Genomic DNA, 13,789 nt, shown 5'->3' on the forward strand with positions numbered 1-13,789 from the left:
CCGTTGTTGGTAATAAATCAAATGTGACAGAAAGGCTTGCGCCGGCGCGATTAAAATCGTTTGTTTAAATTCACATACTTTCCACTCCTGCCATAACTCTGTGACAGCCCTGCACAGAGAAAAAAGAGAGAGAGAGTAAGAGAGAGAGAGAGAGAGAGAGAGAGAGAGAGAGAGAGAGAGAGAGAGAGAGAGAGAGAGAGAGAGAGAGAGAGAGAGAGAGAGAGAGACAGAAAGAGCTGGGAGGAGCCTCATGGGTAATTACTCTGAAGTTTGGAGCTCTTTATTCGTATTCCCCTGTTTTCATTTTTCCCCCCGCAGAGAATTGTCTCTTTTGTATTCTACTTTTGAGGGAGGAGAGCTAAAGGAGGATTTCTGTGATGCTAGCACACTTCTGAAAGGTTTACAATATTTCTAGGCCTCGGAAGGCAAACCGGCTCCGAGTTGAGCTTTTTTGTTATCCGAAGTAAAAGCAAGTCGAATAAATCAAAGACTTGGCTGACTTGCGGTGCTTAAAAGCAAAGTCATTTCGCTAAAGAACTTTCAGTTCTTTTTGGACGAGACACGCAATGCTTCGTCAGGCTTTCCTCTTCTGTCAGCCTGTTCTCCTCACCACGACGCCTCCTCTGACCCTCCAGAGGCTGACTGGAATTGTCGATGCCTGACGGAGCTGATCTATGATCAGTTCCTTCGGTAACAGTCTATGTCGGGATTTGAGAATGTTTCTGCTCCAGGATCTGCGGCCGGGTGTAAGGCGGAGATGGAAAGCAGATGCCTGCTTGCTGACGACGACTCGATCCAGGAGAGGAAACTTTTCATTCCTCTCCATCCATCATCCAGGGAAAGGAGGGAGGGAGGGAGAGAGACCGAGTAACGCCTTGGTCTCTTCAAACTGACAAAGACACACTCTGATGCATATGTGAAAATATTTGTCCCCTTATTAGTGGTTTTGTCCCGCATGCTGGAAGCACTCCTACTCACTGTCCAGAGGGAGACGCATGTTGTTTCCTCCACTTTTTTCATTCGCCAGTCTTTCTGTTTGTGTCTGTGGTGTCTCTGGTATAGAGAGACAGAAAGAAAATGTGTCAGTGAAAAGGAGAGGTCATGTGAGTAATGTACCTGACAGCTGAGAATCATTAATCACTGTCACACTTGAAAGGGAGGGAGGAGATGCCACACACACACATACACACACACACACACACACACACACACACACACACACACACACACACACACACACACACACACACACACACACACACACACACACTGTCAAGTTGGGGCGCCTTCCTGTTCTCTGAGTGGGCCTGCTTGCCCTTTTTACACTCATAATCCCCCTTATTTGATAGCCGTGTGTTTTTCTAGGTGTGTGTGTGACACTAATGGGCCGCTCTAGCTGTTTGACTTCACACACACAGAGCAGTCTCGCAGCAGGAACTGAATTCATGACATGTCAACATGCCTTCACTGAGAGGAAAAGAAAGGGGGGAATAATGATACGCCCCCTGTCTCTCCCTCTCTTTTAATCACAAATCCACAATTTTTGTCTTACTCTCACTTTGTTTTCCTGTTTTGATCTGAATTCTCTCTCTCTGTTATTATGTCTGTCTCTTCGGAGGACCGACAACCAGCTGCCTGTGTGTGTGTGTGTGTGTGTGTGTGTGTGGGAGAAGCCATTCAGTATGTAATGACAGCCCTGGCAGGTCCCAGTGTAGTCAAACCGTCCCACCTCCACCCCCCTGTCAGCAGATGAATATGTCACACTCCAGACTCCGGCACTGATCGGGGTTCAGAGAGCAAACACTGCCACTGATCTGAGATCAGGCCTGTTTTGTTTTGTTTTTTTGTAATAGTGGGGGACTGAATCCAGATTGGGGACAACTGTTCTCGCATCTGCATGTATAAAATAAAATAAAAGGAGGGCCTAAAAAAAAGAGGAAAACAGAATGTGAATGCAAGAGATGTGCTGAAGAAGAAATAAAAGGAAACATTGGTTCTTCAATTGTTTTTAGATTCACCAAAGGTTACTCATTAAAGTGGCAGCTCACCCCAAAATTACAATTCTGTGAGAATTTTTTTAAATCTGTGTAACAAAAAAAAGTCTATATTTTTCTTCCATGTTACTTTAGATCCCATTACTTTCACTTAAGAACTGTCAGAACATTTTTTAAAACACACTACTGTACAAAAGTTTGGGGTCAGTAAGTTTTGTTTAATGTCTGTGAAAGAACAGTTATTTGATCAAACATATTATGAAATATTTTTATAATTTATAACAGTTTCTTTAAATATATATTATTTGAATACATTGTAAAATGCCATTTATTCCTGTGATGGAAGCTATCACAGGAATAAATGAGTAATGATGCCCTCATGAGTCACATGATTATTCAGAAATCATTCTAATATGCTGATTTGCTAGCAAATGAAACTATCTAATAATCTAATAATTATCAGTGTTGAAAATTTTGGTGCTTAATATTTTTATGTAAACTGTAATCATTTTTCAGGATTCTTTGATTAAAAGAGAGTTCAAAATGTCAGACATTTATTTGAAATATAAATCTATTATACTTTTTTTTTTACTATCAATTTAACAAATCCTTGATTAATAAAACAATTCATTTCTTTTTAAAAAAAATCTTACTGACCCCAAACTTTTAAATAGTAGTGTATCAGAAGAAAGAAAGTCACAAAAAGTTTATATTTAAGCTAACATGAATAAATCATGACAGAATTATTTTCCTTTATGACAGAAAATTACAAAAAGTCATTTACACTTAAAAAAAAGTCACAGCCTTCATATAAAAACAAAACCAAAGAACAATTGACTTGGATGTTTGAGTTATTTCAACTTAGATTATGTTAAACTGACATAAATAAATTAGTTGCATTTTTTTTTACATTTCTTAACTTATTTAAGTTCTAATATTTCTTAACTTATCTAAAACTTGAGTTAAAACAATGTAAAAACACATGTTGTCATAACTTATTGAACATATAATTTTTACAATGTATAAAATAAAACTTTTTTATTCTATTTGGAGCCCTTTCAAGAAAATATAGCATCAAGACCCAAAAGAGACATATTTATAAAGCCTGTTTATTTTGCTTTGAGCCGTGGTCTGATACAGTGATTCTTAATGAGAAATAATAACCCAGAACCAAAGCTAAATACAGAATAAATGTTTATGTTTGGGTCACACTCTCTGTGGTGGGCTTGATTGGACATGAAACAGGCCTTCAGAATAAGCACACTCGTCCATTCTGGATCAGTGTAGCCACAGTGTGATTTTCCATGTTAGGTTTGGAACGGTACGTCTGAACCGGCACAGGGTGTGCGGTGGATAGGGTACGTTTACTGTGTGCAAGAGTGAAAGCTGCAGTGACCTCAAGGCTTGCGTGTGTGTGGCTATGGGGTGGACGGATTGATGGGTGGTCCTTGGGACAGATAACATACACACAGACACACAATATTTAGTTACGGCGGTCTCCACCACATTACAGTTATTATTCTCTCATTTGGGTAATTTCTAGCTCAATGTACTGTTTGACAAATTGCAATGATGGAGAAACATGGGAATCAGAGGTTTTATGGTTTTCAGATCCGTCTTTTGTGGTTTTGAGCAAGTATGCAGCCTGGGCATATTCACTTTGAACTTCTGTGAATAACTACAGAGCACAGATAAAGTGAACTGCCATGGCAAATGTCAGTACATTTTATTAGAATTCTTGTCCAAATATTTCACAATTTTTATCCTCAAAATTAACACGTTAATGCAATAATGTTTTTGTTTTTTTTAGTTCAACGCATACATTTGATTCATTAGGCTCAAACTCGTGAAAGAATGGTTAAGAATGGTAATTTTTCACTTTTGATGCACCTCTGAATCCAGACCTTAAATTAATTGAAAGTCTTTAGCATGTGCTGGAGTAAACTTTATAGAGTGCTTGACTCTTGCATTGGCTAACCAAACACTGACACATCTCTGGATGGAAATAACATCACAACATTTATTTTCATCAAGAGGTGCATCAATTCATGTGTGAAAATTATCCTTCATGCTCCCTCCCAACCATTCTTTCAGAATCTGAGCCTGATGAATCTTGACGTTGTCATTCTGGAATATGGCCATGATGTGTCTTCCTACACGGTTGTTTAAGAAATGAAAAGGTACACACTCCATCAATTAGGGTTTAGAAGAACTAAATATATAATATACTTTACAAATATATAACACGCTAGAAACATAATTACTGCAATAATGATCCAAACATTGAGATATTATATATATGTGTGTATAAAAAAATGTAAACTTCATCATTTGGTCATATAGTAAATTATTTGTGGTATTTAAGATTACTATGACAGATGGCCTTATCCTTGAAACAACTAAGAAAAAAAACATCTATGCACTTCTATATTAATTTAGGAGCGCAGCTGCCCCAATTTGAACCAATTTCCACCCAACATCCCTCCACAATAAAGTAAACCTACTGCAATTTTAGGCAATTTTCACATGAATTCCTCAAATCAACAGTAATTCTTTGGCAAAAATAGAGGAACCGACAGTGGATAAAAACAAAAATGTAACTGTGTTTGCCCGGAGGGCTCTCACCCACACTCTCTAACTGTATACAGGTCTGACCACTCTTTAAATCCACATGATGCAATGAACCCCACTTCCACAGCAATGATCTCCTGTACCCACAGCTCCTCTTTGCTCACGTTCTATTGGTCAGTCTTACATACACACATATTGCAAAGTCAGTCACTTCCTGCCTCTCACAGCATAGTCCTGGGCAGTAAGACACACACACGCACACACACACCTGCCTTGCCAGTCCCTCTTTCTCCTCCATTCTGTAGATCTGGCCAATTACAGGCCTTATCTGTGAGTGAGAATAATGAGGTTACACACTGAGCAAATTCTATCATGTCTCTGTAATGAGATTTGGGTTGAGCTGCGTTGCCGCTGTGGACGGGGTGGAGGACAGACACACTCACGCTCATGGCACGTTATCTGCTCCCCATCTCTCCGCCTGACATTCCAGGAAATTGCATTCCAGTGAAGGAGGGAGCAGAGGAGTCAGTGACAGTGTCTCACACACACACACACACACACACACACACACACACACACACACACACACACACACACACACACACACACACACACACACACACACACACACACACACACACACACACACACACTACCTTTGCCTTGCTGTCTCTCTCCCTCTCTCTTTTTCTCTCTCACTCTCTGTCCTCTGACAGCCTTTTTGATTTATGGCTCCAATTCCCTGGTGCAGATGCAGTCTGCACTCATAACCGTGTATATGTATTTTATTTTGCTGCCCTCTCCTTGCCTCAGCTTCTGTGCTTTCACATTCTCCTGCACAGTCTGATTGATTATCCCATCCACACTGTCTACAGTGTTTCTCATCTTTCAGAAGTATAATCTCTCCCAACAGCATGAGAGAGAGAGAGAGAGAGAGAGAGAGAGAGAGAGAGAGAGAGAGAGAGAGAGAGAGAGAGAGAGAGAGAGAGAGAGAGAGAGAGAGACTGAGGCCCGAATGTAAAGCACCCATATTAATTTAAGACCTGTTTCAATCTGGAAAAATTCCAAGCTGGCTGAATGAATTGGGCATGACTATATGAAAAGGTATTGGAAAGTGAGTGTCTGTCTCAAAATGGAGTTCATGGAGTTGATATCTTGGGATTCTGGCTTCACTGGATTCAGGGAGATTTGGAAGGGATAACTATGGCTTTAATGTTTTGTCTCAACTTGTTTTGTCAAATGATATTAGAGTAAGTTCATACATAAAGTTACTTTTGATATATATATATATATATATATAAAATATATAATAGGTAAAAAATATTGCATATTGCGAACAAATATTAGCATTAAAATTACCATATTGTGATAAAGTTCATTATTTGCCATAATGTAATGATAAAAATTTAACTTTCATATATTTTAGATTCATTGCACACCAATTTAAATATTTCAGGTCTTTTATTGTTTTAATACGGATGATTTTGGCATACAGCGCATGAAAACCCCAAATTCCTGAAAATCATGAAAAGGTTCTCTAAACGAGCTATTAACCTAATCATCTGAATCAACTAATTAACTCTAAACACCTGCAAAAGATTCCTGAGGCTTTTAAAAACTCCCAGCCTGGTTCATTACTCAAAACCGTAATCATGGGTAAGACTGCCGACCTGACTGCTGTCCAGAAGGCCATCATTGACACCCTCAAACGAGAGGGTAAGACACAGAAAGAAATTTCTGAATGAATAGGCTGTTCCCAGAGTGCTGTATCAAGGCACCTCAGTGGGAAGTCTGTGGGAAGGACCGATTCCAGACCTTGGGGGACCTGTGGCAGCAGTGGACTGATTCTGGAGTAGAAACATCCAGAGCCACCGTGCAGAGGCATGTGCAGGAAATGGGCTGCAGGTGCCGCATTCCCCAGGTCAAGCCACTTTTGAACCAGAAACAGAGGCAGAAATGCCTGACCTGGGCTACAGAGAAGCAGCACTGGACTGTTTCTCAAATTTTGCATGTCATTCGGAAATCAAGGTGCCAGAGTCTGGAGGAAGACTGGGGAGAAGGAAATGCCAAAATGCCTGAAGTCCAGTGTCAAAAAAATCAAACGTAAAATAGCGGGGCCTCTTACTGGGCGGGGCCCATGGGCTTGAGCCCAGTCAAGCCCAATGGTAAGTCCAGCCTTGGCTGTACCGAGTCTTTCCGGGAAAAAAACGAGTGCCTGGAGGCGTATCGTGTGGGCGGAGCTAAAGAATGACGAGCGCACACAAAGCGGTGACATCCTCAAGCGTGGAGAAGAAAACACTACCCAGATTCAACTAATACAGATATGATCCAGAATCAGATCCGGAGGCTGAAATAAATTGAACAGGAGGAGCAACAACAGAGAGCTTCATGGAATGGGTTTCAATGGCTAAGCAACTGCATTTAAACCTTACATCAACAAGTGGAATGCAAAGAGTGGGATGCAGTGGTGTAAAGCGCGCCGCCACTGGACTCTAGAGCAGTGGAGACGTGTTCTCTGGAGTGACCAATCACGCTTCTCTGTCTGGCAATTCGACAGTCGAGTTTGGGTTTGGCAGTTGCCACGAGAACGCTTCTTGCCTGACTGAATTGTGCCAAGTGTAAACTTTGGTGGAAGGGGGGTTATGGTGTGGGTTGTTTTTCAGTTCCTTAGTTCCTGTCCCAACATGATTGCGCACCAGTGCACAAAGCAAGGTCCATAAAGACATGGATGAGTGTGTTTGTTGTGGAGGAACTTATTAAAAAACAGTCGATGAATTAGGAAGGATAAATTAGGGCGGAGACTGCCAGCCAGGCCTTCTCACAAATGTGCTTCTAGAAGATTGGCCAAACATTCCCATAAACACACTCCTAAACCTTGTGGAAAGCCTTCCCATAAGAGTTGAAGCTGTTATAGCTGCAAAAGGCTGGACAAATCCATATTAAACCCGAAGGGACGGTTGCACATAAACAGTTTATGTTCATGTGCACATAAACTGTCTAGGGGCAGGTGTCCCTAAACTTTTGCCAATAGAGCCAATATAATACCATTCAAAGGTTTTTTTAGTTCTTTTAGTTTTTAAACATGTTTTATGTTCATCAAGGCTCCATTTATTTGATTAAAATAGTAAACACAGTAATATTATTAAATATATTTAAAAACAATAATTACCTTAGTTCTCTCTACAGCTGGTCATATGCCATTGGGCTTGAGTCACTTTCGGGCCCTACCTTCTATACATTACTTTAAATAGAACAAAATGATACACAAGCTTTATATTAGAGCAACACAATTCTGGATAAACTGAGAATAAAAAAGAGATCACGATTCTGAACAAACAAATAAACAAAATAACAATGTATGTTAATTGCTGAAGTGTACAAAAAATGTTTAATTAATCTGAATTATTTATTTTTAAAAAAAAACTTGGGTTTGAATGAATGATTCAATTCCTCAATCAAATACAGTTGTTTCATAGATGAATCACCAACTTTGAACGAATCTCCTGAATGAACGATTCAATGACAAATGTTTTTTAAAGAAATTTGTCGCCATCTGGTGGCGTAACATATAATCAATCCAATCGTTATTTGAAGCGCAAAGCTCATTTCAAAAGGTGACTGGTACAGTATACAGTGTTACATGTAAAAAAAATAATTTTAAAAAACGTGAATATATATTTATATGACCACTGATTGAAGCTTTTCATATTAGCCTATTTTGAAGGCAAGATCACTAAAAACAAAACTGATAATAAGTGTATGTTGATATACCTAGTTTCGGTTTCGAACTCGGGTCTTTCCGCACAAGAGTTTGATGCTCTAACAACGAGGCAAATTGCTGCTTATCCTTCCACTGGCCACTAGACGTCTCTTGAAATGACGGGAATTTACCTGCACAGTTCTCGTTAGCTTCGCTCATAGACCGTAAATAAACCTTGCCTCCGTTACACTGACATGTTATGTTTCAGAACCAACCGCTATTAAAACAATCTGCCAGATTCGGCAGATGTGGGCGCGGGCCAGATATTATCACTGGCGGGCCACTTCTTGGCGGGCCAGTTGCCGACCACTAGAAAAAGGTTCATTTCACCCCAGCGAGCGGGATCAGTCAGTGTATATGGAATCTGTAGTTGGACATTGTTCAGTCGCTGTTTCTGAACGAAGAGATGATGATTCATTTATGGGCTGCCCTTCTTTTAAGCGCGCCACTCTGATACCGTTTGTCCGCCATTACATCACTGTCTAATGCAGACAGGTTTTTTCAACGGCAGTAAACGAGGCACTACGTAACTAAGTTACCAATAACCAACCAGGAAACCTCAAGATGACTGACATTTCATTTAGCTAATTAAATTAGCCTACATTTTTCATTGCAGGGCAGGGCCAGGTAACAATACCAGGCCAATCAACAAACTTTAAATTAAAATTAGCCTAAATGACTGACATATTATTGAAAAAAATCTAACGTAAAATGGCGGGGCCCCTACTGGGCAGGGCCCATGGGCTTGAGCCCAGTCAAGCCCAATGGTAAGTCCAGCCTTGGCTGTACCGAGTCTTTCCGAAAAAAACGAGCGCCTGGAGGTGTATCGTGTGGGCGGAGCTAAAGAATGACGAGCGCGCACAAAGCGGTGACGTCCTCAAGCGTGGAGAAGAAAATGCTACCCAGATTCAATTAATACAGATATGATCCAGAATCAGATCCGGAGGCTGAAATAAATTGAACAGGAGAAACAGCAACAGCAGGACGTCCATCTCTGGTATGTACTGTATTTAGTGGCCTGTCAACATTTGTGTGTGTTTACTCGCAGTTTATGAGGACATGATTTGGTTTATGGACTATTGTATTCGACTAAACATTAGCAGTAGCAAGCAAAACGGTTTTGCACGTCAGACTAGTGTAACGTTATACATAGAACAACAATGGAGTAACCGTTAGTGCGTTTGAATGACGAAGCACGGTTTATGAGAACCTCCCCTAGTTTTTTTTTTTTTTGTGGTTTTACAATTAACAAACACACCTATAGTGGTCAGCTAAACAAATGTATTTAAACACACACCATAGATCTCATGCTCCATTGATAAATTAACTAACGTTATACACGATCGTGTTGTTTACTGTTTACTTACGTGCCGATAGCCAACAACACAGACATTTGAAGCAGTTTTACTCACCGTGCACGACCGTGAACCTTTATCGTTGGGACCGCTCTGTCAAAAACACACTTCTTTGGTAACTGTTGATTTCGTGAAGTCCTGTGACAGCAGTGACCGCGGAGATCCACTTTGCGACGAGACTGAAGCGTGATGTGATGCTTCCCGTCATTTCTGCGTTCAAATCGGTTCAAATGCAGCGCTGCCTTCCCAGAATGCTGTGCTGAAGCGTTGAAGTCGCTTGATGTCACCCATAGGAATAAAGTGGAGCGCGGCGCCACAGAAGTGTTGCTCAGACGAGTGGATCTGCACCTGAGAGAGTGTTTATGGGCGTGCATTTGCTCTCTCGCTCTAGTCACGCGCGCACCCTTCTGGGAGAGGAGCCCGTACGGCCCATACAAGGACCTTCCGCTCTGTCGACGTCAAGCCGACCCATACTCGAAAAAAACTCTCCGAAACTTGTGAGAAACCGGAAAGAGTATTTTTAACACAGAAATACTCCATCAAACGTCCAACATTAGTTTTTGAAACTTAGTCTATGTTTAGGATGGGAATCCAAGTCTTTAACAGTGTAAAAAGCTCAGTATGCAGGAAACAGCACCCCCCCCCCCCCCCCCTTTAATAATTAACATAATAACAATAATTTCATATCGTCAACTTCAAAAGTGTCATCATCTGGACTCTTTTTAATTATGTCAACCGTAGACCTCTAGGATGAGCCACAGATGAGCTAAGGGCACACCCATGCTAACCGCCACAGCCAATGACTGTGGTACATTATAGCTTTAAGTTTAGCTGTTCCCAGATGCTAGCAGACTTCCCATGCTTTTTATGCCATAGCTAGCATCTCATAATGTTCACTGGCTTTTAGAATAGCACTTTGAGCTTTTAAAATGGGTATGTTGGGCACGTAAGAAGACAGCAAAAGCAGACATCCCTCGACGCAGACAAGGAGGTGACAGTGGAAGACTCAAGGGGACAATCTGTGCCAGCAATTATAGTAGAGATCACAAAGAATGTAATTAAGCTGCCAAAAGTGTTGTAAATGGAATGTTTTTTAAAGTGGTTAACCCATCATGGTCACAAGAAATGCCCTTGTGCTTATGATTTTGCTGTGAACACAAACATAAACTATTGCCATTGCATGTGTTTATGTGTCTGCATCTTAAGACATTTTAAAAACCTCTCCAGACCCTCATCATGCTGTTTAGTTCACCATAAGCCTATGGGATGCTAATTACTTTTACTAAAGATAAAGTTCCCATAAAGGCTTTGGCTTCCATAGTGAGGGGTTATTATATTCCAGCCTCCCTCTCACCCTGTTCACTGACCGATTTATGCTAGTCAAATTCCTCAAAGTCAGACTTAGTTAGACTCCTTAAAGCTGCTGTCTGTAACTTTTTTGTGTTCCAGATTTACAAAAATTATATAATGAGAATGTACAACATGAATCCATTTTCCAAACCGTGTTTTGTCTTACCCTGAATGGTACACTTACTGTATAATAAGTGTTTATATTGGGACTATTTCAGACCAGTCTGGAAGGAACCGCTGCGGAGGAGCACAGTCCCTGGCTGCGAGACTCGCCATAGACATAAACAGACAGAAGTAGCTCCAGCTTCAATGTTCTTCCGCAAGACACGTGCAGTTCTGTTTATTTACCACTAGAGCGCCAAACGGACTGCAGCTTTAAACGTCACTTAATAGATCTCTTTAAGATACCATGTTTGGCCAATCAGAGCGCAAATACTGCTGATTTGCATACGGTCCCAGTGGTCTGTCATTAAATTGATCCTAAGTATATGTGTAAATGAAATCTTACTTAAGAAGGATGCACAGATTCAGCTGAACCAGTATAGGAAAACCTTTTTAGAGAGTTTATTTACAAGTTTTATAATCAGAGCGCGAGCTCAACAAATTGGTTTTCCATTCAAATAACGCAGTGGGGTTCCAACGTATTAAAGAACTGCTGAGAAAGCAGTTGTTTACTTCGCATAGGATAAGATGGGAGGAAGTATTTAAATGTTTTTCTACTCCTCTCCTCTATCCTTATGCATCCCCTCCACTGGCCTGGCCTTGTAACAAATCTCTCTCTCTCTCTCTCTCTCTCTCTCTCTCTGCAGTCTCTCGTGGTCCGTGTAGGCAGCAGTATTGATAGGGTAATTCAGGCATGATGAACGACCCGATAATCACGAGACGGCTGAAATAAATCACACTCTGATCAATACACACACACGCACAGATCATTACCCTGCTGTAACGCATCCTCCATTAAAGCAGCACACACAAACACATATGCACGCACGAAATGGAAAGGAGAGGGAAATGAAAATATTGTGTTTCTATAATGTAGAGGCAGAGATTGATGAAGGGTTTGGGCTTCTGTTGAACCATAGACAAAAATGGAGACCGAAGTCTTTTAGGAAATCTTACCAAGGTTACGCTTTAAAATAGCACTGGAATATTCTGTCCGTTGCACAGTGCCCGAGGACGTATTTTGCAATTCCATCTTAATATTGTCTCTATTGCCCTCTACTTATCTGTCTGACTCATAGCATTAGCGACATGTCCGACAAAAACAGCCGGCAAGCAGCCACCAGCCCAGTCTCGCTATGAGGAATTAAAATATAGCTCAACAACAACAGAGAATGCAACCAGTAAAAATAAATATGGAGGCAATTTATCTGTGTGTAGTTAAGCTTGCATTCTGTCAGCCTAACATGACTGGTGAAAAAGTTATGCCCAAAATAAATAAAAAATGTTATGTTGTTTTTCCTGTGGAACACAAAAGGAGAAGTTCTGTGTTGAAAGACAGTGTCTCTCTTTTCCATTCAATCACAATACATTTAACTTTTATCCTTCAAAAATACTATTTAAGTATCATAAATGTAACTTATGCTTAGTCTTCTCAAGCATATGATAACGTTGTAGGCCAAATTGCAGCCATTATTCACATCCTCCACTGTAGCTCTCATTAATGTCTCAGTACCCTTCTGCATATTTAGTTTTGCTGCATCACATGACGCGTCACATTTATGTCAAACCTGACGTTTTCCATCTACAGGCACATTTTTGAATTGATGTGGACTGCAGATGGTATAATTTAGGGATTGTTCATCACATAAAGCTATTTTATGGCTCCGGAAGACATGGAACATAGCAGGCAATATATTTTATGATCCTTTTATAGTGCGTTTCTGCCATTTTAGAGCTTGACAGTCCGGATTCACATTCATTCTCATTATATGGAAAAGAGGCACCAGTGAAACTGTCAAATAACACGAAGGTTACTGAAATAAAGCAAATAATCGGCTTGTCATGGGATCTCAAAATGTTGCCCCCACGAGGTGACCTGGTGCATGTAATCATAAATCAGGGTTTATTAGGTTAATGATATGAGTTTTCATTTCATGTAATTATACATGAACTATTCATTTTGTTGTGTAAAAAAATAAAATAATTCACCTCTATGGAAAATAAGACAAGAAAAGACAAGACGGAAAAAGGAAACAAGCTCAGAGAAAGGGAAAGGTAAGGCAGAATGAATAGAGAGAAGGAGTGGAGAGGAGAAAACAGAAAAAGGGGAAGGGAGAGAGGCTTTGTCATGCTGAATGTAATAAGCAGTAGGTAGTGTGTCTTATGGAAGGTGATTTATGGGGCCTGTCCTGAGCCAGCCAGCACTTTGTCTCCTCTAGCATGGAGGATGAATGGGCTGCTGTCAACCCAGCCAGAACACCCCTCCTCCTCTCTCTCTCTCTCTCTCTCTCTCTCTCTCTCTCTCTCTCTCTCTCTCTCTCTCTCTCTCTCTCTCTCTCTGTCACTGCTTCCCTCGAGTTCTGTCTCTTTCTCAGTGCCTGGTTTTCTCCTCTAGTTTCTACCTTGTAGCGGTTGGTGATCCATCCCGTTTCCTTCTCTCTGCCTCTCACGTGCAAGCAAAACCCTCAGTCACCTGAAGAATCTGCGAAACTAAAACAGGTCGACCCCTATCATGTAATGCCCGATGTCACTGCTGACAAACTGTTAGACGTATTAAATGCATTAATCATTAGTGTAATCCTCTCCATCATCAGAGC

The 13,789-nt window shown here is 40.8% G+C and overlaps 1 long non-coding RNA gene across 1 annotated transcript in view; it reads right to left on the reverse strand.

Annotated features, from left to right (window-relative positions):
- Positions 1-317: 317 nt before the first annotated feature.
- Positions 318-13,789, reverse strand: part of LOC137071988 (uncharacterized) — a 97,495-nt gene continuing 84,023 nt past the window's right edge. The window contains exon 3 of the long non-coding RNA XR_010904572.1: positions 318-1,053. This is a non-coding gene — a long non-coding RNA (uncharacterized lncRNA). The remainder of the gene's footprint in view (positions 1,054-13,789) is intronic.

This window comes from Pseudorasbora parva, chromosome 3 (assembly GCF_024679245.1).
Source record: "Pseudorasbora parva isolate DD20220531a chromosome 3, ASM2467924v1, whole genome shotgun sequence".
NCBI classification, from domain to species: Eukaryota; Metazoa; Chordata; class Actinopteri; order Cypriniformes; family Gobionidae; genus Pseudorasbora; species Pseudorasbora parva.